Source organism: Pongo abelii, chromosome 17 (assembly GCF_028885655.2).
Source record: "Pongo abelii isolate AG06213 chromosome 17, NHGRI_mPonAbe1-v2.0_pri, whole genome shotgun sequence".
In the NCBI taxonomy this organism is placed as follows: domain Eukaryota; kingdom Metazoa; phylum Chordata; class Mammalia; order Primates; family Hominidae; genus Pongo; species Pongo abelii.
In genome coordinates, this window is record NC_072002.2 from 4,839,775 (window position 1) to 4,862,147 (window position 22,373).

Here is a 22,373-nt window from a genome sequence, read left to right on the forward strand (position 1 = left end):
AATTGAACGTGTAATGGAACGGAATGGAATGGAATGTGCACTTGAATGGATTGGAATGGAATAGAATGTGGAATGGAATGGAAATGAATGTGGAATGGAACGTATAATGGAATGGAAAGAATGTGAAATAGAATGTGGAATGGATGGAATAGAATGCGGAATGCAATGGAATGGAATGTGGAATGGAATGGAATGGAATGGAATGTGGAATGGAATGGAATGGAATGGAATGGAATGGAATGGAATGGAATGGAATGTGGAATGCAATGGAATGGAATGGAATGTGGAATGCAATGGAATTGAATGGAATGGAATGTGGAATGGAATGGAACCGAAAGGAATGGAATGCAATGGAATGTGGAATGGAATGTGGAATGAAATGGAATGGAATGGAATGTGCAATGGAATGTGGAATGCAATGGAATGGAACGTGGAATGGATCGTGGAATGGAATGGAATGGAATGTGGAATGGAATGGAATGGAATGCGGAATGGGACATGAAATGTAATGGAATGAAATGGGGAATGGAACGTGGACGGAACGTCAAATGAATCGTGAAATGTATTGTGGAGTGGAATGGAATGGAACGTGGAATGAAACGTGGAATGGAACGTGCAATGGAACGTGGAATGGAAGGTGGAAAGGAATGGAATGCAATGTGGAATGGAATGGAATGTGGAATATAATGGAATGGAATGTGCAATGGAGTGGAATTTGGAATGGGGTGTGAAATGGAATGTAATGGAATGTGGAATGGAAAGTGGAATGGAATGGAATGGAATGGAATGTGGAATGGAATGTGCAATGGAATGGAATGGAATGGAATGTGGAATGGAATGGGGAATGGAATGGAATGGAATGTGGAATAGAACACAATGGAATGTGCAATGGAATGGAAATGAATTTGGAATGCACTCTCGAATGGAATGGAATGGAATACTGACTGTAACCTGGAATGGAATGGAGTGGAATGGATTGTGGAATGGAACGTGGAAAGGAATGGAATGGAATGTGGCATGGAATGCAATGGAATGTAGAGTGGAATGTAGAATGGAATCGAAAGGAATTTGAAATGGAATGGAATGGAATGAGGAATGGAATGGAATGAAACGTGGAATTGAAAGTGGAATTGAATGGAATGGAATGTGGAATGGTATATGAAATGGAATGGAATGGAATGTGGAATGGAATGGAATAGAACGTTGAATGAAATGTGGAATGGAATGGAATGGAATGTGGAAGGCAATGAGGAATGGAAAGGAGTGGAACGTGGAAAGGAATGTGGAATGGAATAGAATGGAAAGTGGAATGGAAAATGGAAAGGAACATGGAATGGAACGGGGAATGGAATGTGGAATGGAATGGAATGGAATGGAACGGAAAGTGGAATGCAATGGAATGGAATGGAATGTGGAATGGAATGTGGAATGAAACGTGGAATTGAAAGGAACGGAATGGAATGTGGGTTGCAAGGCAATGGAATGGAAAGTGGAATAGAATGCAACGTAATGGAATATGGAAAGGAATGTGGAATAGAATGGAATTGAATGTGGAATGGAATGGAATGGAATGTGGAATGGAACGTGGAATGGAATGGAATGGAATGTGGAATGGAATGGAATGGAACATGAAAGGGAATTGAATGGAAATTGGAATGGAATGGAACGGAATGTGGAAAGTGATGGAATTGAAAGCGGAATGAAATGGAATGCAATATGGAATAGAATGGAATGGAATGGAATGTGGAATGGAATGTGGAATGGACTGATATTCAATGCGGAATGGAATGGAATGGAAAGTGAAATGGAAAGGAAAGGAACGTGGAATGTAATGTGGAATGGAATGGAATGGAATTTTGAATGGAATGGAATGGAACGTGGAATGGATCGTGCAATTTAACGTGGAATGAAACGTGAAATAGAACGTGCAATGGAATGCGGTATGGAAAGGAATGGAATGTGGAATGAATTGTGGAATGGAATGGAATGGAATGGAATGTGGAATGGAATGTGGAATGGAATGGAATGCAATAGAATGGAATGGAATGGAATGAAATTTTAAATGGAAGGGAATGGAATTTGGAATGGAATAGAATGGAATGTGTAATGGAAAGCGTATTGGAATCGAAAGTGGAATGGAATGGAATACGAAATGGTATGGAACGTGGAATGGAATGGAATGGAATGTGGAATGGAATGGAATGGAATGTGAACTGCAATGGAATGAAATGTGGAAAGGAATGTAATGGAATTTGGAATGGAATGTGCAATGGAATGTAAAGGATTTTGGAATGGAATGGAATGTGGAATGGAATGTGAATGGAATTGAATGGAATGTGGAAAGGAATGGAAAGTAATGTGAAATGGAATGGAATGGAATGTGGAATGGAACGTGGAATGAAATGGAACGGAATGTGGAATGGAATGTGGAATGGATAGAAATGGAACGTGGAATTGAATGTGGAATGGAAAGTAATGGAATGTGGAATGCAATGAAATGGAATGTGGAATGGAATGCAATGGAATGTGTAATGGAATGTTGAACGGAATGGAATGGTATGTGGAATGGTATGTGGAATGCTTGGAATGGAAAGTGGAATGGAATGGAATGGAATCAGAATGGAATGTGGAATGCAATGTAATGGAAAGTGGAATGGAATGTGGAATGAGATGGAATTGAATGTGGAATGGGATGGAATGGAATTTTTAATGGAACGTGAATGGAATGGAATGGAATGCAGAATGGAATGTGGAATGAAATGGAATGGAATGTGCAATGGAATGTGGAATGGAATGGAATGGAATGTGCAATGGTATGTGGAATGGAAAGTGGAATTGTATGGAATAGGATGTGTAACGGAATGTAATGGAAAGTTGAATGGAATGTGGAATGGAATGGAATGCAATGCAATGTGGAATGGAATGGAATGGAATGTGTAATGGAATGGAAAGGAATGTGAAATGGAATTTGGAATGGAATGGAATGGAACACGTAATGGAATGGAAACGAATGTGAAATGGAATAGAACTTGGAATGGAATGTAACGGAAAGTGGAATGGAATGGAATGGAATGTGGAATGGAATGGAATGGAATGTGGAATGGAATGGAATGGAATGTGGAATTCAATAGAATAGAATGTGGAATGGAATGGCATGGAATGTGAAATGGAATGAAATGGAATGCGGAATGGAATGTGGAATGAAATGGAATGGAATATTGATGCAATGCAATGGAATGTGGAATGGATTGGAATGGAATGTGTAATGGAATGTGGAATTGAATGAAATGGAATGTGGAATGGAATGTGGAATGGAATGGCATGTAATGTGGAATGGAATGGAATGTGGAATGGAATCGAATGGAATGGAATGGTATGCAATGTGGAATGGAATGGAATGTGGAATGCAATCGAATGGAATGGAATGTGAAATGGAATGGAATGGAATGGAATGCAATGTGGAGTGCAATAAAATGGAATAGAATGGAATGTGGAATGGAATGGTATGCAATGTGGAATGGAATGGAAAGAAATGCTGAAAGGGATGTGGAATGGAATGGAATGGAATGTGGAAAGGAATGGAATGGAGTTTGGAAAGGAATGTGGAATGGAATGGAATGGAATGTGGAATGGGATGGAATGGAATGTGGAATGGAATGGAATGTGCAATGGAAGGTAATGGAATGTGGAAAGGAATGGATTGCAACGTGGAATCGAATGGAATGTTGAAGGCAATCTAATGTAATGGAATATCAAAAGAAATGGAATGGAATGGGGAATGGAATGTGTAATGTAATGGAATGGAATTTGGAATGGAATGTGATGGAATGTGGAATGGAATGGAATGGAATATGGAATGGAATGGAATGGAATGGAATGTGGCATGCAATGGAAAGAATTGGAATGGAATGTGGAATGGAATGGAATGGAATAGAATGTTGCCTAGAATAGAATGGAAGAGAATGTGCAATGGAATGTGGAATGGAATGGAATGGAATGTGGGATGGAATTGATCTTGGAATGGAATGGAATGGAATGTGGATTGGAATTGAATTGAATTGAATTTGGAATGGAATGGAATTGAATGGAATGTGGAATGGAATGGAATGGAATGTGGAATGCCATGTAATGGAATGGAACTTGGAAGTGAATGGAATGGAATGGAACGTTGAATGCAATGGAATGGAATGGAATGTGGAATTGAAAGGAATTGAATGGGGAAAGGAACTTGGAATGGAAAGTGGACTTGAATGTGGAATGGAATGGAATGGAACGTGGAATGTAATGGAATGGAATGTGGAATAGAATGGAATGGAATGGAATATGTAACGGAATGTGCAATGGAATGTGGAATGGAATGTGGAATGGTATGGAATGGAATGTGGAATGGAATTGAACTTGGAATGGAATGCAATGGAATGTGGATTGGAATGGAAAGGAATGGAATGTGGTATGGAATAGATTGGAATGTGGAATGGAATGAGGAATGAAATGTGAAATGGAACGGAATGGAATGTGGAATGGAACGTGGAATGGATCAAGGAATGGAACGTGGAATGGGATGTTCAATGGAATATGGAATGGAAAGTTGAATGGAATGGAATGGAACGTGGAATTGAATGTGGAAAGGAATGGAATGGAATGTGCAATGGAACGTAGAATGAAACGTGTAAAGGAATGTGGAATGGAACGTGGAATGGAATGTGGAAGGGAATGTGGAGAGGAATGCAATAGATTGGAAAAGAATGTGGAATGGAACGTGGAATGTATCATGGAATTGAGTGTGGAATGGATCGTGGAATGGAACGTGAAATGGAATTTGGAATGGAATGCGGAATGGAATATGGAATGGAACGTGAAATTGAATGCAATGGAATGTTGAATGGAATGCAGAATGGAATGGAATAGAATGTGGAATGGAATGTGGTATGTAATGGATTGGAATGTGGAATGGATTCTGGAAAGGAAAGTGGAATGGAATGGAATGGAATGTGGAATGGAACGTGGAATGTAATGGAATGGAATGTGCAATGGAACGTGGAATTGAAACTGGAATGGAACGAGGAATAGAATGGAATGGAAAGTGGAATGGAACTTGGAAAGAATGGAATGGAACTTGGATTGGAATGTGAAATGGAATGTGGAATGGAACGTGGAATGGAACGTGGAATGGAATCAATTGAAAAGTAGAATGGAATGGGATGGAACTTGGAATGCAATGTGGAATGGAATGTGAAATGGAACGTGGAATGGAAAGTGGAGTTAGATGGAATGGAATGTGGAATAGAATGGAATGTGGAATGGAATGGAATGGAATGTGGAATGGCATGGAATGGAATGTGGAATGGAATGGAATGGAATGTGGAATGGAATGGAATGGAATTTTGAATGGAAAGGAATGGAACGTGAAATGGGAGGTGGAATGGAACAAGGAATGCATCGTGGAATGGAACGTGGAATGGAATGTGGAATGCAATGGAATGGAATGTGTAATCGAATGGAATGGAATATGGAATGGAATTGAATGGAGTGGAATTTGGAATCGGAACGAATAGAATGCAGTGGAAGGCAGAATGCTATAGAATGGAATGTGGAATGGAATGGAATGCAATGGAATGTGGAATGGAATGGTAGAGAATGTGAAATTGAATGGAATAGAATGAGGAATGGAATGCATTAGAATGTGGAATGCAATGGAATGGAACTTGGAATGGAATGTGGAATGGAATTTGGAATGGATTGTGCAATGGAATGGAATAGAATGTGGAATAGAATGGAGTGTAATGGAATGTTGAATGGAATTTGGAAAGGAATGCAGAATGGAATGGAATGGAATGTGGAATGAAATGGAATGGAATGTGTAATGGAATGGAATGGAAAGTGAAATGGAATGTGGAACGGAATGAGAAATGTAAAGTGGAATGGAATGTGGAATGGAATGAAAAGGAACGTCGAATGGAATGGTATGGAACGTGGAATGGAATGGAATGGAACGTGGAATGGAAGGTGGAATGGAACATGGAATGGAAAGTGGAATGGAATGGGGAATGGAATGTGGAATGCAATTGAATGGAAGGTGGTATGAAATGTGAAATGGAATGGAATGGAAAGTGGAAAGGAATGTGAAATGTAATGCAATGGAATGAGAAAGGAATGTGGAATGGAATGGAATGGAATGTTTGACGGAATGTGGAATGGAATGGATTGGAATGTGGAATGGAATGTGGAATGGAATGCGGAATGGTAGGGAACGGAATGTGAAATGGAATGTGGAAAGGAATGTGGAATGAAATGGAATGGAACGTGGATTTGAATGGAATGGAACTTGGAATAGAATGTGGAAGGGAATGGAAGGGAATGTGGAATGAAATGTGGAGTGTAATAGAAAGGAACGTGGAATGGAATGGAATGGAACATTGAATGGAATGTGGAATTGAACAGAATGGAATGTGGAATGGAATGTGCAATGGAATGTGGAATGGAAAGTTTAATGGAATCGAATGGAATGTGGAATTGAACATGGAATGAAATCAAATGGAACGTGGAATGAAAAGTGGAATGGAATGTGGAATGGAAAGTGAAATGGAATGGAATGGAATGTGGAATGGAATGTGGAATGGAATGAGGAACGGAGGGTGGAAAGGAATGGAATGGAATGTGGAATGGAATGTGGCAGGAAATTTAATGGAATATGGAATGGAAAGTGGATTGCAACGTAGAATGGGTTGTGGAATGGAACGTGGAATGGAATAGAATGGAAAGTGGAATGGAACGTGGAATGGAATTGAATGGAAAGTGGAATGGTATGTGGAATGGAACTTGTAATGGAATGGAATGGAATGGAATGTGGAATGGAAAGTGAAATGCAATGGAATTGATCGTGGAATATAACGTCTAATGGAACGTGGAATGGAATGTGGAATTGAACATAGGATAGAATGTGGAATCAAGTGTGGAATGGAACAGAATGGAAAGGAATGGAATGCAGAATGGAATGTGGAATGGAATGTGCAATGGAATGGAATGAAATGTGGAATGAAATGTTTATTGGAATGGAATGTGGAATGGAATGGAATGGAATGTGGAATGGAATTTAATGGACATTGGAATGGAACGTGGAATGGAATGTGGAATGGAATGTCAAATGGAATGGAATGGAATTTAAAGGAATGTGGAATGGCAGGTGAATTGGAATGCAACGGATTGTGGAATGGAATGTGAAATGAAACACAATGGAATGAGAATGGAACGTGGAATGGAATGTGGAAAGGAATGTGGAAAGAACTGCGGAATGGAATATGGAATGGAATGTGGAATTCAATGGAATGTGGAATAGAATGTGGAATGGAATGTGGAATGGAATGAAATGGAATGTGGAAAGGAATCTGCAATGGAATGCAGTGGAATGTGGAATGGAATGGAATGGAATGTGGAATGGAATGTGGAATGGAATATGGAACGGAACGGAATGGTATGTGGAATGGAATGTGGAATGGAGTGCAGAATGGAATGTGGAATGGAACAGAATGGAATTTGCAATGGAATGCGGAATCAAAAGTGGAATGGAATGGAATGGACGGTGGAATGGAATGTTATGGAATAGTATGGAATGTGGAATGGAAGGGAATGGAATGTGGAATGGAACGTGGAATGGAATGTGGAATGCAACGCGGAATAGAATGGAATGGAAAGTGGAATGGAATGTGGGATGGAATGGAATGGACCGTGGAATGGAAAGTGGAATGGAATGTGGAATGGAATGGAATGGAATGTGGAACGAAACGGGGAATGGAATGTGGAATGGAATGTTGAATGGAATCGAATGAAATGGATTGGAATGTCGAATGGAATGATGAGGAATGTTTACTGGAATGGAGTGGAATGGAATGGAATGTGGAATCGAATGGATGTGGAATGGAGTGGAATGCAATGTGGAAAGGAATGGAATGGAATGCATGGCGGAAATGAATGGAATGGAATGTGGAATTGAATGAAATGTAATGCGGAAATGAATGTTTAATGGAACGTGTAATGGAATGGAATGTAACGTTAAATGGAACGTGGAATGGAACGTGGAATGTGGAATGGAATGGAATGGAATGTGGAATGGAATGGAATGGAATGGAGAGGAATGCAATGTAGAATGGAATGGAATGTGCAACGGAATGGAATGGAATGTGGGATGGAATGGAATGGAATGGAATGTAGAATGGAAAGGATTGGAATGGAATGTGGAATATGAAATGGATTGGAATGGAATGTGGAATGGAATGGAATGGAATGGAATGCAATGGAAAGTGGCATGGAATGGAATGGAAAGGAATGGAAGTTGGAATGGAATGGAAAGCAATTGCTTGAAATGTAATATAATGTGGAATGTAATGTATTGGAATGTGGAATGGAATGGAATGGAATGTGAAATGGAAAGGAAATGAATGTGGAATGGAATGGAATGTCTAATGGAATGGATTGGAATATGGAACAGAAAAGAATGGAATTTGTAATGGAATGGAATAGAATGTGGAATGGAATGGAATGGAATGGAATGTGGAATGGAATGGAATGGAATGGAATGTGGAATGGAATGGAATGGAATGGAATGCGGAATGGAATGCAAGGGAATGGGATGTGGAATCGAATGTAATTGAATGGAATGGAATGGAATGTGGATTGGAATGGAAAGGAATGTGGAATGGAATGTGGAAGGGAATGGAATGGAATGGAATGGAATGGAATGTCGAATGGAATAGAATGGAATGGAATGGAGTGGGGACTGGATTGGAATGGAATGGAATGTGGAATGGAATGGAATAGAATGTGGAATGGAATGGAAGGCAATGTGGAATGGAATGGAATGTGTAATGGTATGGAATGGAATGGAATGTGGAAAGTGGAATGGAATGGAATGGAATGGAATGTGGAATAGAATGGAATGTGGAATAGAATGGAAGAGAATGGAATGTGGAATGGAATGGATTGGAATGGAATGAGGAATGGAATGGAATGTTGAAAGGAGTGGAATGAAATGTGGAATGGAATGGAATGGAAAGTAAGGCGGAAATGAATGGAATGGAATGTGGAATTGAATGGAATGGAATGTGGAATTGAATGTGAAATGGAACGTCGAATGGAATGTAATGGAACGTGGAATGAAACGTGGAATATGGAATGGAATGGAATGTTCAATGGAATGGAATGGAGTGTAGAATGGAATGGAATGGAATGTGGAATGGAATGGAATGTGCAGTGGAATGGAATGGAATGTGGAATGGAATGGAATGGAAAGTGGAATGGAATGGATTGGAATGGAATGTGGAATGTGAAATGGATTGGAATGGAATGTTGAATGGCATGGAATGGAATGGAATGCAATTGAATGCAATGGAAAATGGAATGGAATGGAATGGAATGTGGAATGGAATGTGGATTGGAATGGAATGGTATGTGAAATAAATGGAATGGAATGTGGAATGAAATGGAATGGAATGTAATATGAAATGGAACGGAATGGAATGTGCAATGGAACGGAGTGTCTAATGGTATGGAACAGAATATGGAATTCAACAGAATGGAATGTGGAATGGCATGGAATGGAATGAGGAATGGGATGCAATGGAATTTGGAATGGAATGTGGAATGGAATGGAGTGGAACGTGGAATGGAATGGAATGGAATGGAATGGAATGGGGAATTGATTGGAATGGAATGAAATGTGTAATGGAATGGAATATTATGTGAAAAGGAATGGAAGGCAAAGTGGAATGGAAAGTAATGTGTAATGGAATGGAATGGAATGGAATGTGGAAAGTGGAATTTAATGGAATGGAATGGAATGTGGAATAGAATGGAATGTGGAATCGAATGGAATTGAATGGAACGTGGAATGGAATGGATTGGAATGGAAGGTGGAATGGAATGGAATGTGGAATGGAATGGAATGGAATGTGGAATGGAATGGAATGGAATGTGGAATGGAACGTGGAATGGAATGGAATGGAACGTGGAATGGAACGTGGAATGTGGAATGGAATGGAATGGAATGGAATGTGCAATGGAATGGAATGGAATGGAATGTGGAATGGAATGGAATGTGCAATGGAATGGAATGGAATGTGGAATGGAATGGAATGGAATGGAAGGTGGAATGGAATTTGTTGGAACGGAATGTGGAATGTGAAATGGATTGGAATGGAATGTGGAGTGGAATGGAATGGAACGGAATGCAACGGAAAATGGAATGGAATGGAATAGAATGGAATAGACTAGAATGGAATGTGGAATGGAATGTAAAGGGATTGTTTGGAAGGTAATATAATGTTGAATGTAATGGAATCGTATGTTGAATGGAATGGAATGGAATGTGGAACAGAAAGTGGCATGGAATTTAATGGAATGTGGAATGGAATGTGGAATGGAATGGAATGGAACGTGGAATGGAATGTGGAAAGGAATCAAATGGAATGTGGAATGGAATGGAACGTGGAATGGAACGTGGAATGCCAAGTGGAAAGGAAGGTGGAATGGAATGGAATGGAATGTGGAATGTAATGTGGAAAGGAATTGAATGGAATGTGGAATGGAATGTTTTATGGAATGGAATGAAATGTGGAATGAAATGTGGAATGGAATGTGTAATGGAATGTGGAATGGAATGGAATGGAATGTGGAATGGAATGGAATGGAATGTGGAATAGAATGGAATGGAATGTGGAATGTGAAATGGATTGCAATGGAACGTGGAGTGGAATGGATTGGAATGGAATGCAACGGAAAATGGAATGGAATGGAATAGAATGGAATGGACTAGAATGGAATATGGAATGGAATGTAAAGGAATTGTTTGGAAGGTAAAGTAATGTTGAATGGAATGGAATCGTATGTGGAATGGAATGCAATGGAATGTGGAACAGAAAGTGGCATGGGATTTAATGGAATGTGGAATGGAATGTGGAATGGAATGGAATGGAACGTGGAATGGAATGTGGAATGGAATCAAATGGAATGTGGAATGGAATGGAACGTGGAATGGAACGTGGAATGCCAAGTAAAAAGGAAGGTGGAATGGAATGGAATGGAATGTGGAATGTAATGTGGAAAGGAATTGAATGGAATGTGGAATGGAATGTTTTATGGAATGGAATGAAATGTGGAATGAAATGTGGAATGGAATGTGTAATGGAATGTGGAATGGAATGGAATGGAATGTGGAATGGAATGGAATGGAATGTTGAATAGAATGGAATGGAAGGTGGAATGGATTGGAATGGAATGGAATGTGGAATGGAATGGAATGGAATGTGGAATGGAATGTGGAATGGAATGGAATGGAATGGAATGTGGAATGGTATGCAATGGTATGGATTGTTATGTGGAATGGAAGGGAATGAAATGTGGAATGTTATGGAAGGGAACGTGGAATGGAATGGAATGGAATGTGGAATGGAATGGAATGGAATGTGTAATGAAATGTGGAATGGAATAGAATGGAATGGAATGTAGTTTGGAATGGAATGGAATGGAATGTGGAATAGAAATGAATGCAATATGGATTGGAATGGAATGGAATATGGAATGGAATGGAATGGAATGGAATGGAATATAGAATGGAATGGAATTGAATGTGTGATGGAATGGAATGGATGGAATGTGGAATGGAGTGATATGGAATGGAATGGAATGTAAAATTGAATGGAAAGGGGAAAGGAATGTGTAATGGAATGGAACGGAATGGAATGTGGAGTAGAAGGAAATGAAGTAGAGGGGAATGGGTTGAAGTGGAGTGGAATGGGGTGGAGTAGAGTGGAATGCATTGGAGTGGAGTGGATTGGATGCAGTGGAGTGTAATGGAAAGTGACGGAATGGAGTGGAGTTGAATGGACTGGAAAGGAGTGGAATGGAACAGAATGGAATGGCACGGAGTGGAATGGAATGGGGTGGAGTAGAATGGAGTGGAGTAGAGTGGAGTGGAGTGTAGAGAAGTGGAGTGGAGTGGACTGGAATGAAGTGGAGTGGAAAAGAATGGTGTGGATTGGAAAGAACTGGAATGGAGTGTAGTAGAATGGAGTGGAATGGAATGGATTGGAGTGGAATGGAATTGAATGGAGTGGAGTAGATTGGAGTGGAGTGGAACGGAGTGGAGTTTTATGGAATGTAGTGTAGTGTAGTCGATTGCAAAGGAGTTTAGTGGAGTGGAATGGAGTGGAGTATAGTGAAACGGAGTGCAATGTAATGGAATAGAATGGAGTGGAATGAGGTTTTGTGAAGTGGAGTAGAGAAGTGTAGTGGAGTGGAGAGGAATGGAATGGAAGGGAGTGGAATGGAGTGGAATGGAAGGGAGTGGAATGGAGTGGAGTGGGATGGAATGGAATGGAAAGGAAAGGAATGGAACATAGTGGGATGGAACATATTAGAATGGAATGGAACGGAATGGAGTGGAATGGAGTAGAGTGGAGTGGGGTGGAGGGGAGTGGAATGGAGTGCAATGGAATGGAATGTAATGGAGTGGAATGGAATGGAATGGATTGGAATAGAACGGAATGGAATAATGAAATGTGAGCTGAGATAATGCCACTGCACTCCAGGCTTGGAGACATAGTGAGATACTATCAAAAGAAAGGAATGGAATGTAATGGAGTGGAATGGAATGGAATGCAATGGAATGGAATGGAATGCAATGGAATGGAGTGTACTGGAGTGGAGCGGAGTGAAGTGGAGGGGAGTGGAATGGATAAGAAGGGAATGGAATTGAATGAAATGGAATGAAGGGGAGTGGATTGGGGTGGAGTGGAGTGCAGTGGAATGGAGCAAAATGGAATGTGATGGAGTCGAATGGAGTGGAGTGGAGTCCAGTGGAGTGGAGAGGAGAGGAATGAAATGGAATGGAATCGGATGTAATGGAATGTAGTGGAGTTGAGTGCAGTGGAACAGAGTGGAATGGAATGGAAATGAATGCAATGGACTGAAATGGAATGAAATGGAATGGAATGGAATGGAATTTAATGAAATTGAATGCAATGGAATAGAATGAAATGCAATGGAAAGTTGACATGTAATGAGAGTTGAGATCGTGCCACTGCACTCAAGCCAGGGTGACACAGTGACATACTGTTGAAAGAAATGAATGGAATGCAAAGGAGTGAAATGCAATGGAATGTTATATAATGGAGTGGACTGGAGTGGAGTGTTGTGGAGTGGAGTGGAGTCGAACGGAGTGGAATGGAATGGATTTGAATGGAATGGAATGGAATGTAATGCAATAGAATGTAATGGAATAGAATGCAATGTAACGGAAAGTTGTCTTGTAATGTGAGCTGCGATTGTGCCACTGCACTACAGCCTGGCTGACACAGTGATATCCTTTGAAAAGAAATGAATGGAATGCAAAGGAGTGAAGTGGAATTGAACGGAATGGAGTAGAATGGAGTGGACTGGAGTGGAGTAGAGTGGAGTAGAGTGGAGTGGAATGGACTCAAATGGAATGAGATGGAGTGGAATGGAATTGTGATGAGTTCAGTGGATTGGATTGAAATAGAATAGAATGGAATGGGATGGAATGGAATGCAATGGTATGATGAAAAGAAAGGTCAGCTGAGATTGTGCCAATGCACTCCAGCCTTTGTGACAGTGTGAGATCTTGTTGAAAGAAAGGAATGGAATGGAACTGAGTGCAATTGAATGGAATGGAATGGAGTGGTGTGGAGTAGAGTGGAGTTCAGTGGAGTGGAGTGGAGTGGAATGAAATGGAGTGGAGAGAAGTAGAGTGGAATGGAGTGGAGTGGAATGGAGTGGAGTGAGTGAAATGGAGTGGAGTGGAGTGGAAGGGAACTGATTTGAGTGGAATGGAATGGAAAGGACTGGAATGCTATGGAATGGCATGGAGTGGAGTGAAATGGAATGAAGAGGAGTGGGATGGAATGGAATGGAGTGGAATGGAATGGAGTGGAATGGAGTGGAGAGGAGAGGAGTGGAATGGAGTGGAGTGGAATGGAGTGATGTGGAGTGGAGTGGAATGGAATGGAATGGGGTGGAAAGGAAGGGAATGGAATGGAGTGGAGTGGAATGTAATGGAATGGAGTGGAGTAGAATGTAATGGAATGGAGTGGAGTGGAATATAATGGAGTGAAGTGGAATGGAATGGAATAGATTTGAATGGAATGGAATGGAATAGAGTTTAATGGAATGGAATGGAATGCAGTGGAATGGAATGCAATCGAATGCAGTGGAATGGAATGGAATGGAATGCAGTGGAATGGAATGGAGTGGAGTGGAATTGAATGTAGTTGAGTGGAATGGAATGGAATGGAGTGGAATCGAGTGGAGTGCAGCGGAGTGGAGTGGAGTGGAGTGGAACAGCGTGGAATGGAATGGAATTGAATGGAATGGAAAGAAATAGAATGTAGTGGAAAGCAATGAAATGTTATTAAAGAGAATGCAGTGCAAATGGAAAGATGTCCTGTAATGTGAGCTGTCATTTTGCCACTGCACTCTAGCCTGGCTGACCTAGTGTTATCCTGTGAAAAGAAATGATTGAAATGCCATGGAGTGAAATGGAATGGAATGGAAAGGAGTGGAGTGGAGTGGAGTGGAGTGGAATGGACTCGAATGGAGTGGGATGCAGTGGAATGGAATGGTATGGAGTAGTGTGAAATAGAATGGAATGGAAAGGAATGGGATGGGTTGGAATGCAATGGAATGATGAAAAGAAATCTGAGCTGAGATTGTGCCACTGCACTCCAGCCTTTGTGACAGTGTGAGATCCTGTGGAAAGAAGGGAATGGAATGGAATGGAGTGGAGTGGAGTGGAGTAGAGTGGAGTGGAGTGAAGTGGAATGGAATGGAGTGGAGAGAAGTATAGTGGAATGTAGTGGAGTGGAAAGAAGTGGAATGGAGTGGAGTGGATTGGAATGGAATGAAGTGGAGTGGAATGGAATGGATAGGAGTGGAATGCTATGGAATAGGATGGAGTGGAGAGCAATGGAATGAAGAGGAGTGGAATGGAATGGAATGGAATTAAATGGAGAGGAATGGAATGCAGTGGAGTAGAGTGGAATGGAATGGAGTGGAGTAGAGTGGAATACAATGGTGCAGAGTGGAGTGGAATGGAATGGAGTGGAGTGGAATGGAATGGAATGGAGTGGAATGGAGTCGAATGCAATGCAATGGAGTGGAATGGAATGAAATGGAGTGGAATGGAATGGAGTGGAATCGAGTGGAATACAGTGGGGTGGAGTGGAAAGGAGTGGAGTGGAGTGCAGTGGAGTGGAGTGGAGTGAAGTGGAGTGGAGTGCAGTCGAGTGGAGTGGAGTGGAATTGAGTGGAATGGAGCAGAGTGGATTGAAATGGAATGTGGTGGAATGGAGTGGAGTGGAGTTGAATGGAATGGAGTGGAGTGGACTGGAGTGGAATGGAGTGCACTGGAGTGGAGTGGAGTGGAGTGGTATTCAATGGAGTGGAGTGGACTGGAATGGAATGGAATGGAAAGGAATGAAAAAAAGAAATGTGAGCTGAGATTGTGCCACTGCGCTCCAGGCTGGGTGACAGAGAGAGATACTCTAGAAAGAAAGGAATCGAATGGCATGCAGTGGCATGGAATAGAATGGAATCAAATGGAGTGGACTGGAATGGAATGGAGTGAAGTGGAGTAGAGTGGAATGGAGAGGAATGGAATGGGTTGGAATGGAATGGAATGAAGTGGAGTGGAGTGTGGTGGTGTGGTGTCCAGTGGAATGGAGCGGATTGGAATGGGATGGAGTGGAATGGATAATAGTGGAGTGCGTTGGAGAGGAGAGGAGTGGAATTGAGTGGAATGGAATCGGAAGTAATGGAATGTAGTGGACTGGAGTGGTGTGGATTTGTACGGAGTGGAATGGAATGGAATTAAGTGGAATGGAATGGAATGGAATGAAAGGCAATGCAATGCAACGGAGTAGCATGAAATATAATGGAAAGTTGACGTGTAATGTGCGCTGAGATTGTGCCACCCCACTTCACCCTGGGTGACACAGTGATATCGTGTAGAAAGGAAGGAACGAAATGGAGTGGAGTAGATTGGAATATAGAGGAGTGGAAGAGAATGGAGTGGAGTAGAATAGAATGGAGTGTATTGGAAAGGAATGGAATGGAGTGGAGTGAAATGGAATGGAATGGAGTAGAGTGTATTGGAATGGAGAGGAGTGGAAAGGAATGGAGTGGCATGGCGTGGAGTGGATTGGAATGGAGTCTAATGGAGTGGAGCATAGTGGAATAGAGAGGAATGGAATTTAATGGAGTGGAATGGAGTGGAATGTAATGGAGTGTAGTGGAATGGAATGGAGTGGAGTGGAGTTTATTGGAGTGGAATAGAGTGGAATGAAATAGAGTGGAGTGGAACGCAGTGGAGTGGAGTGGAGTGGAGTGGATTGGAATGGAATGGAGTGGAATAGAATGGAGTGGAATGAAGTGGAGTGGAGTGGATTGGAGTGGAGAGGAATGAAATGGAATGGAGTGGAATGCAGTGGAATGGAATGGATTGGAGTGGAATGGAATGGAATGAAATGGAGTGGAGTGGAATGGAATGGAGTGGAATGGACAGGAATGGAATGGAGTGGAGTGGAATGGAGTATAGTGGAATGGACAGGGATGGAATGGAGTGGAATGGAATGGAATAGAGTGGAATGCAATGGAATGGAATAGAGTGGAATGCAATGGAATGGAATGGAGTCGAATGGAATGGGATGGAGTTAAGTGGAGTGTAGTGGAGTGGAATGACGTGGAGTGGAATGGAGTCGAATGGAATGGAGTGGAGTGAAATGGAATGGAGTGGAGTGTAATGGAGTGATATAGAATGGAACGGAACTGGATGGAATGGAATGCAATGGAATGATGAAAAGCAAGGTGAGCTGAGACTGTGTCACTGCATTCCAGCATTTGTGACAGAGTGAGATCCTTTGGAAAGAAAGGAAAGGAATGGAATGGAGTGGAATGCAATGGAATGGAGTAGACTGGAATGGAGTGGAGTTGTGTGCAATGGAATGGAGTGGAGCAGAATGTCGTGGAGTGGAATGGATTGGTGTGGAGTGGAATGGAGTTGACAGAAGTGTAATGAAATGGAGTGGCGTGGAATGGAATGAAGTGGAGTGGACTGGAGTGGAGTTGAGTAGAATGGAATGGAATGGAGTGGAATGCAAAGGTTTGGAGTGGAATGGAATGGAGAGGAGTGGAAAGGGATGGTATGGAATGGAGTGGAGTGCAATGGAATGGAGTGGAGTGGAATGGAATGGAGTGAAATGATATGGAATGGAATCGAGTGGAGTGGAATGGCGTGGAGTTGAGTGGAATGGAATTGAGTGGAGCAGAATGGAATGGAGTGGAGTGGAATGGAATGGAGAGGCGTGGAATGGGATGGAATGGATTGGAGTGGAGTGGCATGAAATCTAGAGGAGTGGAATGGAATGGACTGGAATGGAATAGAGTGTAGTGGAATGGAGTATAGTGATGTGGAGGGGAGTGGAATGGAGTGGAACGGAATCGGATGAAATAGAAGTAGTGTGTTGGAGTAGAGTGGAGTGGAATGGATTGGAATGGAATGGAATGGAATGGAACAGAACGGAGTGGAACAGAACGGAGAAATGTGTGCTGAGATTGTGCCACTGCGCTACAGCCTTGTGACAGATGGAGATCGTGTTGAAAGAAAGGAGTGAAATGGAATGGAATGGATTGGAGTGTAGTGTAGTGGAATTGAGTGGAATGGAATCGATTGAAATGACATGGAGTGGAATGGAATGGAATGGAACGGAGTGGAATGAAATGCAAGGTTGTGGAGTTGAATGTCATGGAATGGAGTGGAAAGAAATGGAGTGGAATGCAACGTAATTGAGTGGAGTGGAGTGGAAAGGATTGGATTGGAGTGGATTGGAGTGGAGTGGAGGGGAGTGGAATGGAGTGGAGTGTAATGGAATTGAATGGAGTGGATTGCAATACAATGGAGTGGAATAGAGTGCAACGGATTGGAATGGAGTGTAATGGAATGGAGTGGAATGGAACGGAATGGAGTGGATTGGAGTGAAGTGGAATGGAATGGAGTGGAGTGTAATGGAGTGGAGTGGAGTGGAATAGAGTGGAGTGCAGTAGAGTGGAATGGAGTCGAGTGCAATGGATTGGAGTGGAATGGAATGGACTGGAGTGAAGTGGTGTGGAGTGTAGTGGAATGGAGTGGAGTGGAATGGAATTGAATTGAGTGGAATGGAATGGACAGGAGTGGAATGCTATGGAATGAGATGGAGTGGAATGAAATGGAATGTAGAGGAGTGGAATGTAATGGAATGCAGTGGAATGGAATGGAATGAAGTGGAATGGAACGGAATGGAGTGGAGTGAAGAGGAGTGCAGTGGAATGGAGTGGAGTGGAATGGAGTGAAGTGGAGTCGAGTGGAATGGAACGGAATGGGGTGGAATGGAGTGGAATGGAATGGACTGGAGTGGAATCTAATGGAATGGAGTGGAGTGGAATGGAATGGATTGGAGTGGAACGGAATGGAATGGAGTAGAATTGAATGGAATGAAGTGGAATGGAATGGAGTGGAGTGGAATTGAATGGAGTGGAGTGGAATAGAATGGACTGGAGTGGAATCGAGTGGAGTGGTGTGGAATGGAGTGGAGTGGAGTGGAGTAGCGTGGAATAGAATGGAATTCATTGGAATTAAAAGGAAAGGAAAGGAATGGAAAGCTTTGGAATGTAATGGAATAAAATGCAGTGCAATGGAAAGTTGTCTTGCAATGTGAGCTGAGATTGTGCCACTGCACTAAAGCCTGGCTGACACAGTGACATCCTGTCGAAAGAAAGGAATGGAATGGAATGGAATGGAGGAGAATGAAGTGGAGTGCAGTGGAGTGGAATGGACTCGAATGGAAATGGAAGGAGTGGAATGGACTGGTGTGGAGTGGTGTGTAGTGGAGTGAAATTGAATGGAATGGAATGGAATGGGATGGAATGGAATGCAATGGAATGATGAAAAGAAATGTGAGCTGAGATTGTGCTACTGCACTCCAGCCTTTGTGACAGTGTGAGATCCTGTGGAAAGAAAGGAATGGAATGGAATGGAGTTTAATTGAATGAAATAGAGTGGAGTGGAGTGGAGTGGAGTGGAGTGGATTGGAATGGAATGGAGTGGAGTGGAACGGAATGGATAGCAGTGGAATCCTATGGAAAGGGATGGAGTGGAGTGCAATGGTATGAAGAGGAGTGGAATGAAATGGAGAGGAATGGAATGTAGTGGAGTAGAATGGAACGGAATGGAGTAGAGTGGAGTGCAATGGAGTGGAATGGAGTGGAATGGAATGGACTGGAGAGGAGTGGAGTGAAATGGAATACAATGAGGTGGAATGGAGTGGAATGGAATGGAGTGGAGTGGAATGGAATGGAGAGGAGTGGAATGTAATGGAATAGAGTGAAGTGGAATGGAAAGGAGTGGAGTGGAATGGAATGAAATGGAGTGGAATAGAATGGAATGGAATGCAGTGGAATGGAATGTAGTGAAGTGGAAATGAATGGACGGGAGTGGAATGGAATTGAATGGAGTGGAATCGAGTGGAGAGGAGTGGAGTGGAATGGAGTGGAGTTGACTAGAATGGAGTGGAGTGGAGTGCTGTGGAGTGGAGTGGAGTGAAGTGGAGTGGAGTGCTGTCGAGTGGAGTGGAGTGGAATGGAGAGGAGTGGAGTGGGATGGAGTGGGGTGGAATGGAGTAGAGTGGAGTTCAATAGAATAGAGTGGAGTGGTGTGGAGTGGAATGGAGTCCAGTGGAGTGTAGTGGAGTGGAGACTACTGAAGTGGAGTGGAGTGGAGTGGACTGGAATGGAATGGAATGGAATGGAATGAATTGGAGTGGATTGGAATGGAATGGAATGGAAGGGAATGGAATAATGAAATATGAGCTGAGATTGTGCTACTGCGCTCCAGGCTGGGTGACAGAGTGAGATAATCTAGAAACAAAGGAATGTAATGGAATGCAGTGGCATGTATTGGAATGGAGTGGACTGGAGTGGAGTGGAGTGAAGTGGAGAGAAGTGGAATGGAGTGGAATGGAATGGAGTGGAGTGGAATGTAATGGAATGGAGTGGCATGTAATGGAAAGGAGTGGAGTGAAGTGGAGTGGAATGGAATGGAATGGGGTGGAGTGGAATGGAATGGAATGGAGTGGAGTGGAATGGAAAGGAGTGGTGTGGAATGGAATGAAATGGAGTGGAATGGAATGGAATGGAATGCAGTGGAATGGAATGGAGTGGAGTGGAAATGAATGGACGGGAGTGGAATGGAATCGAATGGAGTGGAATCGAGTGGAGAGGAGTGAAGTGGAGTGGAGTGGAATGGAGTGGAGTTGACTGGAATGGAGTGGAGTGCAGTGGAGTGGAGTGGAGTGAAGTGGAGTGGAGTGCTCTCGAGTGGAATGGAGTGGAATGGAGTGGGATGGAATGGAGTGGAGTGGAATGGAGTGGGGTGGAATGGAGTGGGGTGGAGTGAAGTTGAATTGAATGGATTGGAGTGGTGTGGAGTGGAATGGAGTGCAGTGGAGTGAAGTGTACTGGAGTGGAATGTACTGAAGTGCAGTGGAGTGGACTGTAATGGAATGGAATGGAATGGAATGGAATGAACTGGGGTGGAATGTGATGGAATGGTGTGGAATGGAAGGGAATGGAGTAATGAAATATGAGCTGAGATTGTGAGACTGTGCTCCAGGCTGGATGACAGAGTGAGATAATCCAGAAAGAAAGGAATGCAATGGAATGCAGTGGCATGTATTGGAATGGAGTGGACTTGAGTGGAGTGGAATGAAGTGGAGTGGAGTGTAATGGAGAGGAATGGAATGGGATGGAATGGAATGGAATGAAGTGGAGTGGAGTGTGGTGGTGTGGTGTGAAGTGGAATGGATCGGATTGGAATGGAATGGAGTGGAATGGATAGAAGTGGAGTGTATTGGAGGGGTCAGGAGTGGAAAGGAGTGGAATGGAATCGGATGTAATGGAATGTAATGGAGTGGAGTGGTGTGGAGTGGTACGAGGTGGAATGGAATGGTATTAAATGGAATGAAATGAAATGCAATGGAATTCAACGGAATGCAACGGAATAGCATGCAATGCAATGGAAAGTTGACGTGTCATGTGAGCTGAGATTGTGCCATTCCACTCCAGACTGGGTGACACAGTGATGTCGTGTGGAAACAAAGGAACGAAATGGAGTGGAGTGGGTTGGAATGGAGAGGAGTGGAAGGGAATGGAGTGGAGTTGAATAGAATGGAGTGGATTGGAAAGGAATGGAATGGAATGGAGTGGAACGGAATGGAGTGCATTGGTATGGAAAGGAATGGAATAGAATGGAGTGGCTTGGCATGGAGTGGATTGGAATGGAGTCAAATGGAGTGGAGCATAGTGGAGTGGAGTGGAATGGAATTTAATGGAGTGGAATGTAACGGAGTGGAGTGCAATGGAATGGAGTGGAGTGGAGTGTATTGGAGTGGAATAGAGTGGAATGGAATGGAGTGGAGTAGAATGGAGTGGAGGGGAGTGGATTGGAATGGAACGGAGTGGAATAGAATGGAGTGGAATGGAGTGGAGTGGAGTGGATTGCAGTGGAGAGGAATGAAATGGAATGGAGTGGAATGCAGTGGAATGGAATGGAATGGAGTGGAATGGAATGGATAGGAATGAAATGGAGTGGAATGGAATGGAGGTGAGTGGAATGGAATGGAGTGGAATGTATAGGAATTGAATGGAATGGAGGGGAGTAGAGTGGAGTTGAGTGGATTGAAGTGGAGTGGAATGGAGTCGAATAGAGTGGGATGGAGGGGAATGGAATGGATTGGAGTGTAGTGGAGTGAAATAGAATGGAATGGAATTGGATGGAACGGATTGCAATGGAATGGTGAAAAGAAAGGTGAGCTGAGACTGTGTCACTGAACTCCAGCATTTGTGAGAGAGTGAGATCCTTTGTATAGAAAGGAATGGAATGTAATGGAGTTTAATGCAATGGAATGGAGGGGAATGGAATATAGTGGAGTGGAATGGAGTGGAGTTGAGTGCAATGGAATGGAGTGGAGCAGAATGTCGTGGAGTGGAAGGGATTGGTGTGGAGTGGAATGGAGTTGACTGGAGTGGAATGGAATGCAGTGGCATGGAATGGAATGTAGTGGAGTGGACTGGCGTGGAGTTGAGTAGAATGGAATGGAGTGTAGTGGAATGCAATGGAGTGGAGTGGAATGGAATGGAGAGGTGTGGAAAGGGATGGAATGGAATGGAGTGGAGTGGAATGCAATGGAGTGGAGTTGAATGGAATGGGGTGGAGTGGAGTGGAGTGGAATGGAGAGGAGTGGAGTGGAACGGAATGGAGTGGAAGGAGATGGAGA